The sequence below is a fragment of the Bufo bufo genome, chromosome 6 (genome assembly GCF_905171765.1).
Source record: "Bufo bufo chromosome 6, aBufBuf1.1, whole genome shotgun sequence".
In the NCBI taxonomy this organism is placed as follows: Eukaryota; Metazoa; Chordata; class Amphibia; order Anura; family Bufonidae; genus Bufo; species Bufo bufo.
Window position 1 is genome coordinate 165,816,225 of NC_053394.1, and position 17,326 is coordinate 165,833,550.

Here is a 17,326-nt window from a genome sequence, read left to right on the forward strand (position 1 = left end):
TAGTGTTTCAAGATAATTTGCCGAATATGTGTACTATCTTCTGTGTACACAGTCACTAGAGGAATTCTCTTATTTTGTTTGTTAATATTTTTGTCTCTCTTGGTAAGAAGGTCAATGCGTGATTTATCCTGTATAGAAGTGAGATGTTGTTTCAATAAAGTTACAGGATAATCTCTATCTATAAAGGACTGTGTCATGCATCTTAGAGTCCCTGATAATTCATCATTATTACTTACTATGCGCTTTGCGCGGTAAAATTGACTCAAAGGAAGGGATTTAACCATGGCCCTAGGGTGTGCACTGTTGTACCTCAATAGTGTGTTACGATCGGTGGGCTTAGAATACAAGCCCGTCGATAGCACATGATTATGTAAGGTCACAACAGTGTCCAAAAAGTGTATTTGTTCACACGAGTGTTCCAACGTAAATTTAATGTCAGAATCAATGGTGTTCAGGAATTGGAAGAACTCCATGAGTGCATCCTCTGACCCTGTCCAAATCAAAAAAATTTCATCTATGTATCGCCACCACTTCAGATCGTGTCGGAAGTGGGGCGATACATAGATGTACATCTCCTCGAGGAAGGTGACCGCCATGTTTGCATAAGACGGGGCCACATTGGACCCCATGGCGGTCCCCTTCCTCTGGAGGTAAAAATGGTCCCCGAACAAAAAATAGTTGCATGTCAGTACCAAATGTAGAAGTTGTAAGAGAAAGTCCTGACATTCAGCTGAGAAGGTGGACTGAGACAAAGCCCTTGTTACCACCTCAATCCCAAATTCGTGTCTGATTGAAGTGTATAGACTAGTAATATCTAGCGATGCCAATCTCTGCCAATTTGTTTAAAATATCTGAAGTGTCTTGAATATACGACTGGGCTGACAATGCATATTGTCTTAATACTCTATCCAGAAAGATAGAGATATTAGACAAAAGGGATCCACGGCCAGACAAGATTGGTCTACCAGGGGGATTTTTGAGACATTTATGGATCTTGGGCAATAGATACAAAAGGGGTGTAATAGGATGTGAAATCGAAAGGAAGGTTCTGAGCTTGTCATCAATGATGCCAGCAGTGCTGGCTTCCTGTAGCAAACTCTGAATCTTCCGTTCAATGTCCCATTTGGGGTCTGTATGTAGTTTCTCGTACACCTCACAGTCCTCCAACTGTCTAGTGGCCTCTGCAATGTATTGATGAGTGTCCATGACCACAATCGCACCGCCCTTGTCGGCAGCCTTGATGGTGAGACTGTGGTCATGGACCAACTCATCAACAGCATGCCACTCAGTTTGTGTAATATTTGGGTGTAAAAACCTTTTATTTTCATTCAATTTCAACATATTCACATCTTTCATTACCGCATCAACAAATAAATCGATGGCAGGGGATGACACAGGTGGAATGAAATCGCTTTTGTTAAACAATTTATAGTCACTCAGTTTCAATTCAGTATTGGTACACATATTTCCCGTAGATGGATGTGTTGAAAACCAGGTTCTAAGCTTCAGTCTACGGAAAAACTGATGTAAATCAGCTTCGAGTTGTAGCCAATCCGTATTACTGTTAGGACAGAAGCTTAGTCCCTTGGCCAAGACATCCAACTGTACATCTGATAAAACATGGGAGGAGATATTTACCACAATGTTGGCATCATTTAATTGCGTTTTTTGGCCAATGGCCTTTTGCTCCTTGTTTTTGTGTCAGAAGCGGTGGCGTTTGCATCCTCCACGCCGTGTTCGCTTCTTCCTGTTGAGTTCGTTGTATACTCTAAAAAAGGCTCCGTAGTAATGTTGTTTTGTTGAGTTTAAGTCAAGTCCCTGGTAGGATTTTTCTTTCCAGTTTTTTGAGTACGTTGTTGTGACTGGTGGTTGATTGTCTAGTTATACACATTCCCTGTGTTGTAGCTGCCATTTGCTACGTTTAGTGTCCTGAATTTCAGCTCTTAATTTGTCCAGGTGCGGCTGTAACCTGGACAAATAATCCTGGTATTCATCTGTAGACAATAGGGAACTCAGTGTGACTTGTAAAGATTCATGTTTTTCTGTAGTGTCAGCCAAATCCTTTTGCAAAAATTCCATGTTTAATAATATGAGATCCAGTGCAAATTTGTTTGCAATGGATTCATACTTCAAGCGAAATTCATTTTCATGCATGTACATAGTTGGTTGTGAGTGTGTCCTTAATCCACGGGGTACCCTGCTGGTTTTAAAGTATTCGCCCAATGTAGTAAGGTGCAAATCAAGACTCACCAATTTTTTGGTAATGCGTTCAAAGTCCCGTTTAGTATCTGCAATATTGGGAATGGACAAAAACTCTGCATCTCCTTTGTGTGCGCCAAGGATTCTGCTCGCCTGCTCCTGGGAGTAAGAAAAAACGTCTGGTGTAGACAGGTCCTCAGTGGGAAGATTGGTATCCGAAGTCATCTGGTATATCACGGTGTGCTCAGCTCCACTGGATGCAATCTCAATAAAAAAGGGAATGTGGGCAGCACCACTGTCTGTGTAGTACAGTCGGAGTGCCAGCGGCTGAGTAGGCGATCCACCTCCAAAAATGTAGAGTAAAAGAATTCCGCAGCACATCCACGTAGTAAAGAAGTAAAAGAAGCTTTATTCACCAAACATGCAACGTTTCAATCCTCTCAATGAGATTTTTCTCAAGCAGTGACATAGTGGGCAGTGCAGTGTACATATTTAAACACCTTCATATTATTAAACAATCAATGGATAAATTACATTCATTAAAAATAATACATTTAAAAATCGTAATACAAACAGTGCTAAATAATACCCCTAACCGATCCGACATACAATATAAAAAGAAAAATACTTTAATGGCAATCATAATCAATTCAGGTGTCAGTCTTACAAATAACTGCACGTAGATCTGAGACAGGAGGTGATTGTATCAACATATTGATAGCACTGTTTGTATTACGATTTTTAAATGTATTATTTTTAATGAATGTAATTTATCCATTGATTGTTTAATCATGTGAAGGTGTTTAAATATGTACACTGCACTGCCCACTATGTCACTGCTTGAGAAAAATCCCATTGAGAGGATTGAAACGTCGCATGCTTGGTGAATAAAGCTTCTTTTACTTCTTTACTACGTGGATGTGCTGCGGAATTCTTTTACTCTACATTTTTGGAGGTGGATCGCCTACTCAGCCGCTGGCACTCCGACTGTACTACACAGACAGTGGTGCCGCCCACATTTCCTTTTTTATCCTTCTATAAATATAAATGCAGCTCACTACACCAGCCTGGTTTGTTTCCCCTCTGGATTCAAAAAGGCTGTGCTGCTCTCACTGCTGAGTTTTTATAGTCTCCTAATTAGACAGCCACACCCTAATTAGACAGCCACACCCTAATTGCTCACCTGTGCAACCCCTGGAGAAGGAAAAAAAAAGTGTTATCACAGCACACAATACAGTCAAGCACAGCCACTCATCAATGTCCACAAATAATTTAGCTCTCAGATACTCCTTCACTTAATCTTAAGTCATACACTTACGCAACCACACTTAATCAACCACACGTCGCATATTATAATAACCAGAGTCTATAGTATATACACAGAATGTATATTATAATACCCTGAATCCATAGTATATACACAGAATGTATATTATAATACATAGTCCATAGTATACACACATAATGTATATTATAATACTCAGAGTCCATAGTATATACACAGAATGCATATTATAATACTCAGAGTCCATAGTATATAAACAGAATGCATATTATATTACACAGAGTCCATAGTATATACACAGAATGTATATTATAATACTCAGAGTCCATAGTATATACACAGAATGCATATTATAATACACAGAGTCCATAGTATATACACAGAATGCATATTATAATACACAGAGTCCATAGTATATACACAGAATGCATATTATAATACTCAGAGTCCATAGTATATACACAGAATGTACACTCACCTAAAGAATTATTAGGAACACCATACTAATACGGTGTTGGACCCCCTTTTGCCTTCAGAACTGCCTTTATTCTACGTGGCATTGATTCAACAAGGTGCTGATAGCATTCTTTAGAAATGTTGGCCCATATGGATAGGATAGCATCTTGCAGTTGATGGAGATTTGAGGGATGCACATCCAGGGCACGAAGCTCCCGTTCCACCACATCCCAAAGATGCTCTATTGGGTTGAGATCTGGTGACTGTGGGGGCCATTTTAGTACAGTGAACTCATTGTCATGTTCAAGAAACCAATTTGAAATGATTCAAGCTTTGTGACATGGTGCATTATCCTGCTGGAAGTAGCAATCAGAGGATGGATACATGTTCTTATTCTGTTTACGCCAAATTCGGACTCTACCATTTGAATGTCTCAACAGAAATCGAGACTCATCAGACCAGGCAACATTTTTCCAGTCTTCAACAGTCCAATTTTGGTGAGCTCGAGCAAATTGTAGCCTCTTTTTCTTATTTGTAGTGGAGATGAGTGGTACCCAGTGGGGTCTTCTGCTGTTGTAGCCCATCCGCCTCAAGGTTGTGCGTGTTGTGGCTTCACAAATGCTTTGCTGCATACCTCGGTTGTAACGAGTGGTTATTTCAGTCAACGTTGCTCTTCTATCAGCTTGAATCAGTCGGCCCATTCTCCTCTGACCACTAGCATCCACAAGGCATTTTCGCCCACAGGACTGCCGCATACTGGATGTTTTTCCCTTTTCACACCATTCTTTGTAAACCCTAGAAATGGTTGTGTGTGAAAATCCCAGTAACTGAGCAGATTGTGAAATACTCAGACCGGCCCGTCTGGCACCAACAACCATGCCACGCTCAAAATTGCTTAAATCACCTTTCTTTCCCATTCTGACATTCAGTTTAGAGTTCAGGAGATTGTCTTGACCAGGACCACCCCCCTAAATGCATTGAAGCAACTGCCATGTGATTGGTTGACTAGATAATTGCATTAATGAGAAATAGAACAGGTGTTCCTAATAATTCTTTAGGTGAGTGTATAATATAATACACAGCGTCCATAGTATTTAAACAGAATGTATATTATAATACACAGAGTCCATAGTATATACACAGAATGTATATTATAATACACAGCATCAATAGTATATACACAGAATGTACACTGCTCAAAAAAATTAAGGGAACACTTAAACAACACAATGTAACTCCAAGTCAATCACACTTCTGTGAAATCAAACTGTCCAATTAGGAAGCAACACTGAGTGACAATCAATTTCACATGCTGTTGTGCAAATGGGATAGACAACAGGTGGAAATTATAGGCAATTAGCAAGACACCCCCAATAAAGGAGTGGTTCTGCGGGTGGTGAACACAGACCACTTCTCAGTTCCTATGCTTCCTGGCTGATGTTTTGGTCACTTTTGAATGCTAGCGGTGCTTTTACTCTAGTGGTAGCATGAGACGGAGTCTACAACCCACACAAGTGGCTCAGGTAGTGCAGCTTATCCAGGATGGCGCATCAATGCGAGCTGTGGCAAGAAGGTTTGTTGTGTCTGTCAGCGTAGTGTCCAGAGCATGGAGGCGCTACCAGGAGACAGGCCAGTACATCAGGAGACGTGGAGGAGGCCGTAGGAGGGCAACAACCCAGCAGCAGGACCGCTACCTCTGCCTTTGTGCAAGGAGGAACAGGAGGAGCACTGCCAGAGCCCTGCAAAATGACCTCCAGCAGGCCACAAATGTGCATGTGTCTGCTCAAACGGTCAGAAACAGACTCCATGAGGGTGATATGAGGGCCCGATGTCCACAGGTGGGGGTTGTGCTTACAGCCCAACACCGTGCAGGACGTTTGTGTCACGGAACCATGAACCAGACGTACAACAAGAGATAAGTGAAAATAAGAAGGCTTTATTGAAAATAAAGCTGTAAAGCAAAAGTCCAAACGAATGGTGAAACCGAAGCAGAGTCTTTGAGAGGCCAGAGATCAGGAACCAGAAGGGTAGTCAGACGAAGCCAGGATCAGGAACCAGCAGGGTAGTCAGACGAAGCCAGGATCAGGAACCAGCAGGGTAGTCAGACGAAGCCAGGATCAGGAACCAGCAGGGTAGTCAGACGAAACCAGGATCAGGAACCAGAAGCAGCAGCAGTCTTAGAAGCATGTGAACACAGGAGGACCAAGCAAGGAACTGAAGCCACAGACCTCCTATATATATGAGCTAGGCATCCAGCTCCTCCCAGTGGGAAGGAGGAGCCGCAGGGTGGAAGGCTACAAGAAACCCAGAAACCAAGATGGCCACCAGCACATGTCAAACGAAGGAGAACAGCAAGAAGGTAAGACCATGACAGTACCTCCCCCTCAAGGGCCCCTCCTCCGCGGAGCAAAAAACGGTTTCTGAGGGAAGCGTGCGTGGAAGGCTCGGAGCAAGGCAGGAGCATGGACATCTGCGGAGGGAACCCAGGAACGCTCCTCTGGACCATAACCACGCCAATGGACCAAAAACTGCACCCGACCGCGGACCAGGCGTGAGTCCAGGATATTGCTCACCTCATACTCCTCATAATTGCCCACTCGGACCGGACGAGGCCGAGGAACCGAGGAAGTGAAACGATTACACACCAGTGGCTTCAACAGGGAGACATGAAACACGTTAGAGATCCGCATGCCAGGAGGAAGCGCAAGGGCATAGGCTACCGGGTTTACCCTGCGAAGCACTCGGAAGGGACCAACAAAGCGAGGCGCCAGCTTGGGAGTGGGCACTCGAAGGTTGAGGTTGCGGGTGGACAACCATACACGGTCTCCGACCTGGTAGGAAGGAGCAGGCGCTCGTCTGCGATCAGCCTGGAGTCTCTGGCGCTGCGCAGAGGCCTCAAGGGACTTCTGGATCTGTACCCAAGAAGCACGTAGGACGGAAAGGTGATCCTCCACCGCCGGAATATCCTGGGGAGAGAATACCTCCGGTAACACGGCAGGTTGGAACCCATAATTGGCCATGAAGGGAGACGTCCCAGAGGAAGAGTTCACCGCCGTGTTCCTGGCAAACTCAGCCCAAGGCAGAAGGTCAACCCAATTGTCTTGGTGATCGGAGACATAGCAACGAAGGAATTGCTCCAAGGCCTGATTGGATCGTTCTGCGGCCCCATTGGACTGAGGGTGGTAGGCCGAGGAGAAGGAGAGATGAATCCCCAACTGGGAGCAAAAGGCGCGCCAGAACCTGGACACAAACTGACTCCCCCGATCCGACACAATCTCCTTGGGCAAACCGTGCAACCGGAAGACCTCCCTGGCAAAAATCGTGGCTAACTCTTGTGCAGAGGGTAACTTCTTGAGAGGAACACAGTGGCACATCTTGGAAAACCGATCCACAATCATGAGAATGACCGTATGGCCTCGGGATGCAGGGAGGTCCACAATGAAATCCATCCCCAGGTGTGACCATGGGCGCTCCCCGGTGGCTATGGGTTGCAGAAGGCCCAACGGAAGGTGCCGAGGGGACTTACTCTGGGCACAAACAGAGCATGCCGCTACATATGCGGCGATGTCGGAACGTAGGGAAGGCCACCAGAACAGACGTGAAACAGCCCAGGACAGCTGATTCTTTCCAGGATGCCCCGCGGTCTTGGAGTTATGGTAGGTTCGCAACAACCGAGTGCGCAACTCCTCAGGCACAAAACATCTGCCGTTGGGTCTCCCAGAGGGAGCACCAGATTGAGCCGCCAAAATCTGCTCACCCAGGGGAGAGGTCAGGCTGGTGCGAATGGCGGCCAGGATCTGATTCGGAGGTATGACCGAAGTCGGAATCGACTCCTCCCTGGACAGCTCGGAGTACTGCCGTGATAGGGCATCCGCCCTGATGTTCTTGGAACCGGGTAGGTAGGAGACCACGTAATTAAAACGTGACAAGAACAGAGCCCATCTGGCCTGACGTGGTGTCAATCTCTTGGCCTCAGAAAGGTAGGTCAGATTCTTATGGTCCGTCAGGATGAGAACCGGAACCACCGAACCCTCGAGCAAGTGCCTCCATTCTTTAAGGGCCTGCACGATGGCCAATAACTCCCTGTCACCAATCTGATAGTTGCACTCCGCGGAAGACAGTTTCCGGGAGTAAAACCCACAAGGAAGCAGAGGACCCTCTGGTGTTCTACGCTGAGACAGAAGGGCGCCTACTCCCGTCTCAGACGCGTCCACCTCGAGGACAAAGGGCAACCCAGGGTTGGGATGCGACAGAATCGGAGCCGACACAAAAGTGGACTTTAGGGCCTCAAAAGCTCGTATGGCCTCGAGCGGCCAGACCTGGGAATTACTGCCCTTCCTGGTCAGATCCGTGAGAGGCTTGGCCAGCATGGAAAAGTCCCTGATGAACTTCCGATAATAATTGGCGAAGCCCAAAAAGCGCTGCAGGGAACGAAGACCACTGGGCTGGGGCCACTGTAAGACAGCCGAAACCTTCTCAGGATCCATGGAGAACCCCTCAGCGGAAATGATGTAACCTAAGAAGGTTACCTGGGATCGGTGAAATTCGCATTTCTCAAGCTTACCGAACAGCTTGTTCTCTCGTAACCGTTGCAACACTCGTCTGACATCCAGAATGTGGGCCTCCATGGATTCAGAATATACCAAGATGTCATCCAAATAGACCACCACACACTGCTGCAACAGGTCACGGAAGACATCGTTGATGAATTCCTGAAAGACTGCGGGCGCATTGCACAACCAAAGGGCATAACCAAGGATTCATAATGACCGGTCCTGGTGTTAAACGCGGTCTTCCACTCATCGCCCGCCTTGATCCTTACCAGGTTATATGCCGCCCTCAGGTCGAGTTTGGTAAAGACCGTGGCCCCTTTAAGGCGATCGAACAGCTCGGAAATCAAGGGTATCGGGTAAGCGTTCTTGATCGTGATGCGATTGAGACCCCTGTAATCGATGCAAGGCTGTAAACTCACCGCCCTTCTTTTTCACAAAGAAAAATCCAGCCCCTGCCGGGGACGAGGATTTGCGAATGTGTCCGCGTGAAAGCGCCTCCCTCACGTACTCCTCCATGGCCTCATTCTCCGCTACCGACAGTGGATAGACTTTGCCACGAGGAGGAACGGCACCAGGTTGTAACTCTATGGCACAATCGTATGGGCGGTGCGGAGGTAGGGCAACCGCGCGCACCTTATCGAATACATCCCGGTACTCCTCGTATTCAGGAGGCAACAGAGAGTCCGAGGAAGTACACAGCAACTTGACAGACCCATGGATGCAACTAGCCCCACACTGCGGTGACCACGAGAGGATCTCGGCCGATCTCCAATCGAAAGTCGGATTATGCTTCTGGAGCCAGGGGTACCCCAAGACCACCGAGTAGTGTGGAGACAAAATAACCTGGAGACAGACCGACTCTCTGTGAACGGCACCAATGGCTATCCCCACTGGAAGGGTCTCATGAGTCACGTGTGACGACAGAAGGGGTCTGCCGTCTATCGCCTCAAGAGCCAGTGGGGAACCTCGAGCCTGCAGAGGAATGGAATTGGCGGCAGCGAACACACTATCAATGAACAAACCACCAGCACCAGAGTCCACCAACGCCTGGGTCGTCACCGAGCCCCCGACCCAGGAGAGGACAACAGTGATCAGTGGTTTGTCAACACGGGAAACCGGGGACGAGGAGACTCCACCCAAGATCTGCCCCCGACAGGATCTCAGGTACGAGCGTTTCCCGGACGGTTCGGACATGTCAACCGAAAATGCCCACCGAGACCACAGTACATGCATCGACCCTCGCGTCTCCGGAGTACCCTCTCCCCCTCGGACAGGCGAGCAAACCCCAGCTGCATGGGTTCACCCCCAGACAAGTCATCCCCAGGAGGCGTGGGAGGAGAGGGAGGCACGGGTGGGACAGCAAACGTAGGCGCCAATCTGTTAGAAGACCTCCGCAGGCTCTCCTTAAAGGAAGGTCTCTCCCTGAGTCTGGTGTCAATCAAAATCAGGAAAGAAATAAGAGACTCGAGCTCCACTGGTAGGTCCTTAGCTGCAACCTCATCCTTCAAGGCATCCGAGAGACCATGAGAGAAAGCAGCGACCAGAGCCTCATTATTCCAGCCCACCTCTGCTGCCAGGGTACGAAACTCAATGGCGTATTCAGCTACGGATCGTGAACCCTGTCTGATGGACATAAGGAGCTTCGCAGCAGAGGCAGCACGAGCCGGCACATCGAATACCTTCCGAAGAGAAGCAACAAAACCGGAAAACTCGGCAACCACCGGATTGTTGTTCTCCCATAAAGGGCTGGCCCAGGCCAAGGCCTTGTCCGAGAGCAGCGAGATCAAGAAGCCCACCTTTGATCTCTCAGTAGGAAAGGCATGTGGCAGCAACTCGAAATAAATGCCCACCTGGTTAAGGAAACCTCGGCACTGAGTTGGCTCTCCCCCAAAGCGCTGTGGAAGAGGGGCAGAACCGGTCATACCCCGAAACACCGCAGGCGCAACAACAGGTGTCGGGGTAGACTCTGGCGCAACAACCGGAGCGGCAGTAGGAGCGACAACCGACCCATCGGCAACGGGAGCGAAATGAGCCGTGCGTTCAAGCAGGGTTTGCAACGCCACAGCGAACCGACCCAACAGGTGATCCTGCTGATCAAGTCTGGCAACCAGCATGGGTAGCGAGGATGGCCCTGTACCGTCAGAACTCATGGCTTGGTCCTAATGTCACGGAACCATGAACCAGACGTACAACAAGAGATAAGTGAAAATAAGAAGGCTTTATTGAAAATAAAGCTGTAAAGCAAAAGTCCAAACGAATGGTGAAACCGAAGCAGAGTCTTTGAGAGGCCAGAGATCAGGAACCAGAAGGGTAGTCAGACGAAGCCAGGATCAGGAACCAGCAGGGTAGTCAGACGAAGCCAGGATCAGGAACCAGCAGGGTAGTCAGACGAAACCAGGATCAGGAACCAGCAGGGTAGTCAGACGAAGCCAGGATCAGGAACCAGCAGGGTAGTCAGACGAAACCAGGATCAGGAACCAGAAGCAGCAGCAGTCTTAGAAGCATGTGAACACAGGAGGACCAAGCAAGGAACTGAAGCCACAGACCTCCTATATATATGAGCTAGGCATCCAGCTCCTCCCAGTGGGAAGGAGGAGCCGCAGGGTGGAAGGCTACAAGAAACCCAGAAACCAAGATGGCCGCCAGCACATGTCAAACGAAGGAGAACAGCAAGAAGGTAAGACCATGACAGTTTGGCATTTGCCAGAGAACACCAAGATTGGCAAATTCGCCACTGGCGCCCTGTGCTCTTCACAGATGAAAGCAGGTTCACACTGAGCACATGTGACAGACGTGACAGAGTCTTGAGACGCCGTGGAGAACGTTCTGCTGCCTGCAACATCCTCCAGCATGACCGGATTGGCATTGGGTCAGTAATGGTGTGGGGTGGCATTTCTTTGGAGGGCCGCACAGCCCTCCATGTGCTCGCCAGAGGTAGCCTGACTGCCATTAGGTACCGAGATGAGATCCTCAGACCCCTTGTGAGACCATATGCTGGTGCGGTTGGCCCTGGGTTCCTCCTAATGCAAGACAATGCTAGACCTCATGTGGCTGGAGTGTGTCAGCAGTTCCTGCAAGATGAAGGCATTAATGCTATGGACTGGCCCGCCCGTTCCCCAGACCTGAATCCAATTGAGCACATCTGGGACATCATGTCTCGCTCTATCCACCAACGTCACGTTGCACCACAGACTGTCCAGGAGTTGGCAGATGCTTTAGTCCAGGTCTGGGAGGAGATCCCTCAGGAGACCGTCCGCCACCTCATCAGGAGCCTGCACAGGCGTTGTAGGGAGGTCATACAGGCACGTGGAGGCCACACACACTACTGAGCCTCATTTTGACTTGTTTTAAGGACATTACATCAAAGTTGGATCAGCCTGTAGTGTGTTTTTCCACTTTAATTTAGAGTCTGACTCCAAATCCAGACCTCCATGGGTTGAAAAATTTGATTTCCATTTTTTTATTTTTGTGTGATTTTGTTGTCAGCACATTCAACTATGTAAAGAACAAAGTATTTCTGAAGAATATTTAATTAATTCAGATCTAGGATGTGTTATTTTTGTGTTCCCTTTATTTTTTTGAGCAGTGTATATTATAATACTCAGAGTCCATAGTATATACAAAGAATGCACATTATAATACATAGAGTCCATAGTAGATACACAGAATGCACATTATAATACACAGAGTCCATAGTATATACACAGAATCTATATTATAATACTCAGAGTCCATAGTATATACACAGAATGCATATTATAATACCCAGAGTCCATAGTATATACGCAGAATGCATATTATAATACACAGAATGCACATTATAATACACAGAGTCCATAGTATATACACAGAATGCACTTTATAATACATAGAGTCCATAGTATATACACAGAATGCATATTATAATACTCAGAGTCCATAGTATATACACAGAATGCATATTATAATACACAGAGTCCTTAGTATTTACACAGAACGCACATTATAATACAAAGAGTCCATAGTATATACACAGAATGCATATTATAATACTCAGAGTCCATAGTATATACACAGAATGTATATTATAATACAGAGTCCATAGTATATACACAGAATGCATATTATAATACAGAGTCCATAGTATATACACAGAATGCATATTATAATACAGAGTCCATAGTATATACACAGAATGCATATTATAATACAGAGTCCATAGTATATACACAGAATGCATATTATAATACTCAGAGTCCATAGTATATACACAGAATGTATATTATAATACAGAGTCCATAGTATATACACAGAATGCATATTATAATACAGAGTCCATAGTATATACACAGAATGTATATTATAATACTCAGAGTCTATAGTATAGTACACAGAATGCATATTATAATACACAGAGTCCATAGTATATACACAGAATGTATATTATAATACAGAGTCCATAGTATATACACAGAATGCATATTATAATACTCAGAGTCCATAGTATATACACAGAATGCATATTATAATACACAGAGTCCTTAGTATTTACACAGAACGCACATTATAATACAAAGAGTCCATAGTATATACACAGAATGCATATTATAATACTCAGAGTCCATAGTATATACACAGAATGTATATTATAATACAGAGTCCATAGTATATACACAGAATGCATATTATAATACAGAGTCCATAGTATATACACAGAATGCATATTATAATACAGAGTCCATAGTATATACACAGAATGCATATTATAATACAGAGTCCATAGTATATACACAGAATGCATATTATAATACTCAGAGTCCATAGTATATACACAGAATGTATATTATAATACAGAGTCCATAGTATATACACAGAATGCATATTATAATACAGAGTCCATAGTATATACACAGAATGCATATTATAATACAGAGTCCATAGTATATACACAGAATGTATATTATAATACAGAGTCCATAGTATATACACAGAATGCATATTATAATACAGAGTCCATAGTATATACACAGAATGTATATTATAATACTCAGAGTCTATAGTATAGTACACAGAATGCATATTATAATACACAGAGTCCATAGTATATACACAGAATGTATATTATAATACAGAGTCCATAGTATAGTACACAGAATGCATATTATAATACAGAGTCCATAGTATATACACAGAATGTAAATTATAATACAGAATCCATAGTATATACACAGAATGCATACCATAATACAGAGTCCATAGTATATACACAGAATGCATATTATAATACAGAGTCCATAGTATATACACAGAATGTATATTATAATACACATAGTCCATAGTATATACACAGAATGTATATTATAATACAGAATCCATAGTATATACACAGAATGCATATTATAATACACAGAGTCCATAGTATATACACAGAATGTATATTATAATACACTGAATCCATAGTATATACACAGAATGTATATTATAATACAGAGTCCATAGTATATACACAGAATGCATATTATAATACTTAGAATCCATAGTATATACACACTGCATATTATAATACTCAGAGTCCATAGTATATACACAGAATGCATATTATAATACACAGAGCCCATAGTATATACACAGAATGCATATTATAATACAGAGTCCATAGTATATACACAGAATGCATATTATAATACTTAGAATCCATAGTATATACACAGAATGCATATTATAATACACAGAGCCCATAGTATATACACAGAATGCATATTATAATACAGAGTCCATAGTATATACACAGAATGCATATTATAATACTTAGAATCCATAGTATATACACAGAATGCATATTATAATACTCAGAGCTAGGGTTGAGCGAACCCGAACTGTAAAGTTCGGGTTCGTACCGAACTTTAGGATTTTGGGACCCCGGCCCCGAACATTTACGTAAAAGTTCGGGTTCGGTGTTCGGTGCTTTCTTGGCGCTTTTTGAAAGACTGCATGTGACCCAGGCTCTATATAAGCTTGAGTCACGTAGCGCTGCACGTCACTCTGCTGTTACAAGTGTAGGGAGACGATGCTGCTGGACTTGTGATTTCAGGGAGAGAATAGGAGAGAATCTAACTCAGCGATCTACAGAGAAATAGTTGTGTGGGTGCAGGGCACAATCGTTTTACCCTGCCCTGAGGCCATTGACCAAAAACAAAAAAACTTTTATAATTCTGTTAGTTAGGTGGGTAGTGGCGACGGCCATTTTATGCAAGCTCAGTGCACCAGCACTGCATCTGAGCTTTTGCGATATTGCAAATCACAATTTTTTTGGGCAATCTACAACATCTGGATTAGTCAGTGTGCAATTTAAGGTAGAAATACACCCATCATTTTCTGGGGTTTTAAAAAACACACTTTTTTGCCAAAAAACTGTATTTTCCTGATCTGCAAGTGTTAAATTCAAGTTTAATATATACAGCTTTCATATTCTGTTACCAAAAAAACACTTTTTTGGCAATCTACAACATCTGTATTAGTGTGCAATTTAAGCTAGAAATACACCCATCATTTTCTGGGCTTTGAAAAACACACATTTTTTAAAAAAAAAACAGTATTTTCCAGATCTGCAAGTGTTAAATTCAAGTTTAACCCCTTCCCAACCGCAATCTGTATATATACGTGATAGCTGCACATACCCCGTGCAGCTACTACGTATATAAACGTCAAACCAGCTCTTTAAGCAGCGCTTGGATTAAAGCTTCTGCCCGAGCCCTGCTGCTGTCACGGACAGCATACAGTCTATTAATGCCGGCAAGGGACCAATCAGAGTGGCCCCTTGCCGACAATCGATCAGATTGGTTAGTCTGTGCAGACTAACCAATCTGATCGCGGCAGTGAAAAAAATGCCGATTTCATGCTCTGATCTGCGCTCTGCAGATCAGAGCATGGAATCAGGTAGGGTCCTCATAATACACCCCCCCCCCATCTGTGCCCCCGATCGATCTGTGGCTGTGCACCCCATCTGTGCCCCTCAAAGCCCCCTCTTGTGTCCGCCTGCAGCTCATCTCCTAGAGGCAGCTGCCCTGATGCGGTCCGCCCCCTCCCCGCCCCATGCATTCATTAGCACCCGCCCCTCTTGCCCCAGCCTCCCTCAATATTGGCGGCCATACCCCCCCGTCCCCCCCCCTTTCCAGCACCTCCCCAGAACCCCCCTGATCCCCCCCCTTTCCAGCGCTTTCCCCGATCCCCCTGCTGTGTGTGATGGCGGCGGCTCCATTACTGAGCCGCCGCCATCAGCAGAGAGTGTCAGCTCTATGCTGACACTCTCCTGTAATCCCATAGATGCCGCAGTTGCGGCATCCATGGGGTTAATAGAGGGAGGGAGCTCCCTCTCTCAACCATCAGGGCTGCAGCGCTGTGATTGCAGCACCCGATGGTTGCCATGGCAAAGCGTCCGCTGTTGCCACCTACAGGGCATTACAGGGCATCTAATAGTATTATACTTTGCAATGCAAGAGCATTGCAAAGTATAGTACAACCATCAGCCCCACTGGATCTTCATGATCCAATAGGGACTTAATAAAATAAAAAAGTAAAATAATAAAAATGAAAAAAAAAAAAAAAAATGTAAATTAAAAAAAGAAATTGCCTTTTCCTATAAAAAAAAAAATGAAAAAATTTAATAAAATACACATAATAGGTGTCATCGCGTCCGTAACAACCGTCTCTATAAATCTATCACATGATAGACCCCGTCCGATAAACACCATAAAAATAAAATAAAAAAAAATAAAATAAAAAAAACAGTGCCAAAAAAGCTATTTTTGTCACCTTACATCACAAAAAGTGCAACAGCAAGCGATCAAAAAGGCTTATGACCCCCAAAATAGTACCAATCAAACCGTCACCTCGTCCCGCAAAAAATGATACCCTATTTAAGACAATCGCCCAAAAAATAAAAAAGATATGACTCTAAGACTATAGAGACACTAAAACATACTTTTTTGGGTTTCAGAAATGCTATTATTGTGTAAAAATTAAATAAATAGGAAAAAGTTCTCGTCATCCAGTGCAGTTGCACTCTTCCAGTATGTCGTAAGTGCACCAATCCTATTCTTCCTACAAGAAACAACCTATTCTTGCTCATAGTGCAAGCAAGAATTTTGAGGAGCTACAGCCAATTCAATATGCAAGACATTTGCCTCTGCTACACAAAGCAAACATATCCTGGACCATCAGGATGAGTACAAACAATTTAGCAACCTGTGTCTATGTCTTTTAAGCATGCACACATGGTTTTAAAAAATCTTTAACCCTCTAGATTTAGCTTTACCATCTTTGGTATTGGTGCCTTTTTCACACCATCTACTTTCACCTAACTGATAGATAGCAATCAGCCTGAGGGTCCGGAAATTACGACTGTCCGGCATGGACTAGGTGTCTGAAGTTACCTTAGTATATCATTCCAAGGTCCAATGGGTGTGTAGATGGGTCTAGGTTCTCTTCGTGCATTGCAGTCCCACTCATACTGTCTTTACAAGTATTGAAATCCTCTTCTATCTACAAAAAACAACCTACCCTTGCCCACATTGCAAGCAAGAATTTGGATGCAATGCAGATTTAAAAAAGAGGTTCCTCCACTTAGTGAAAAATCTAGCGGTGGGATCCTCCAGTTGAGCATAAATCCAGAGGCGGGGAGCTCCATGCGGTTCAAAATCTAGCGACTGACTTTTTTACATGGTTAAAAATCCAGCGGCGGGGTCCTTCACATGGTTAAAAATCCAGCGGCGAGGATCTGAACTTGGTCCTAATTCTAGCAACGGGGTCCTTTGCACGATCTAAAGTCCACTGTCAGGGTCTTCCACATAGCCCA

General features: G+C 44.5%; 1 non-coding gene across 1 annotated transcript; it reads left to right on the forward strand.

Moving 5' to 3' along the window:
• Window positions 1–15,708: 15,708 nt before the first annotated feature.
• Window positions 15,709–15,794, forward strand: LOC121006171. Its single transcript, XR_005780038.1, has one exon. It is a non-coding gene; the product is annotated as a small nucleolar RNA SNORD71 (small nucleolar RNA).
• The last annotated feature ends 1,532 nt before the right edge of the window (window positions 15,795–17,326 follow it).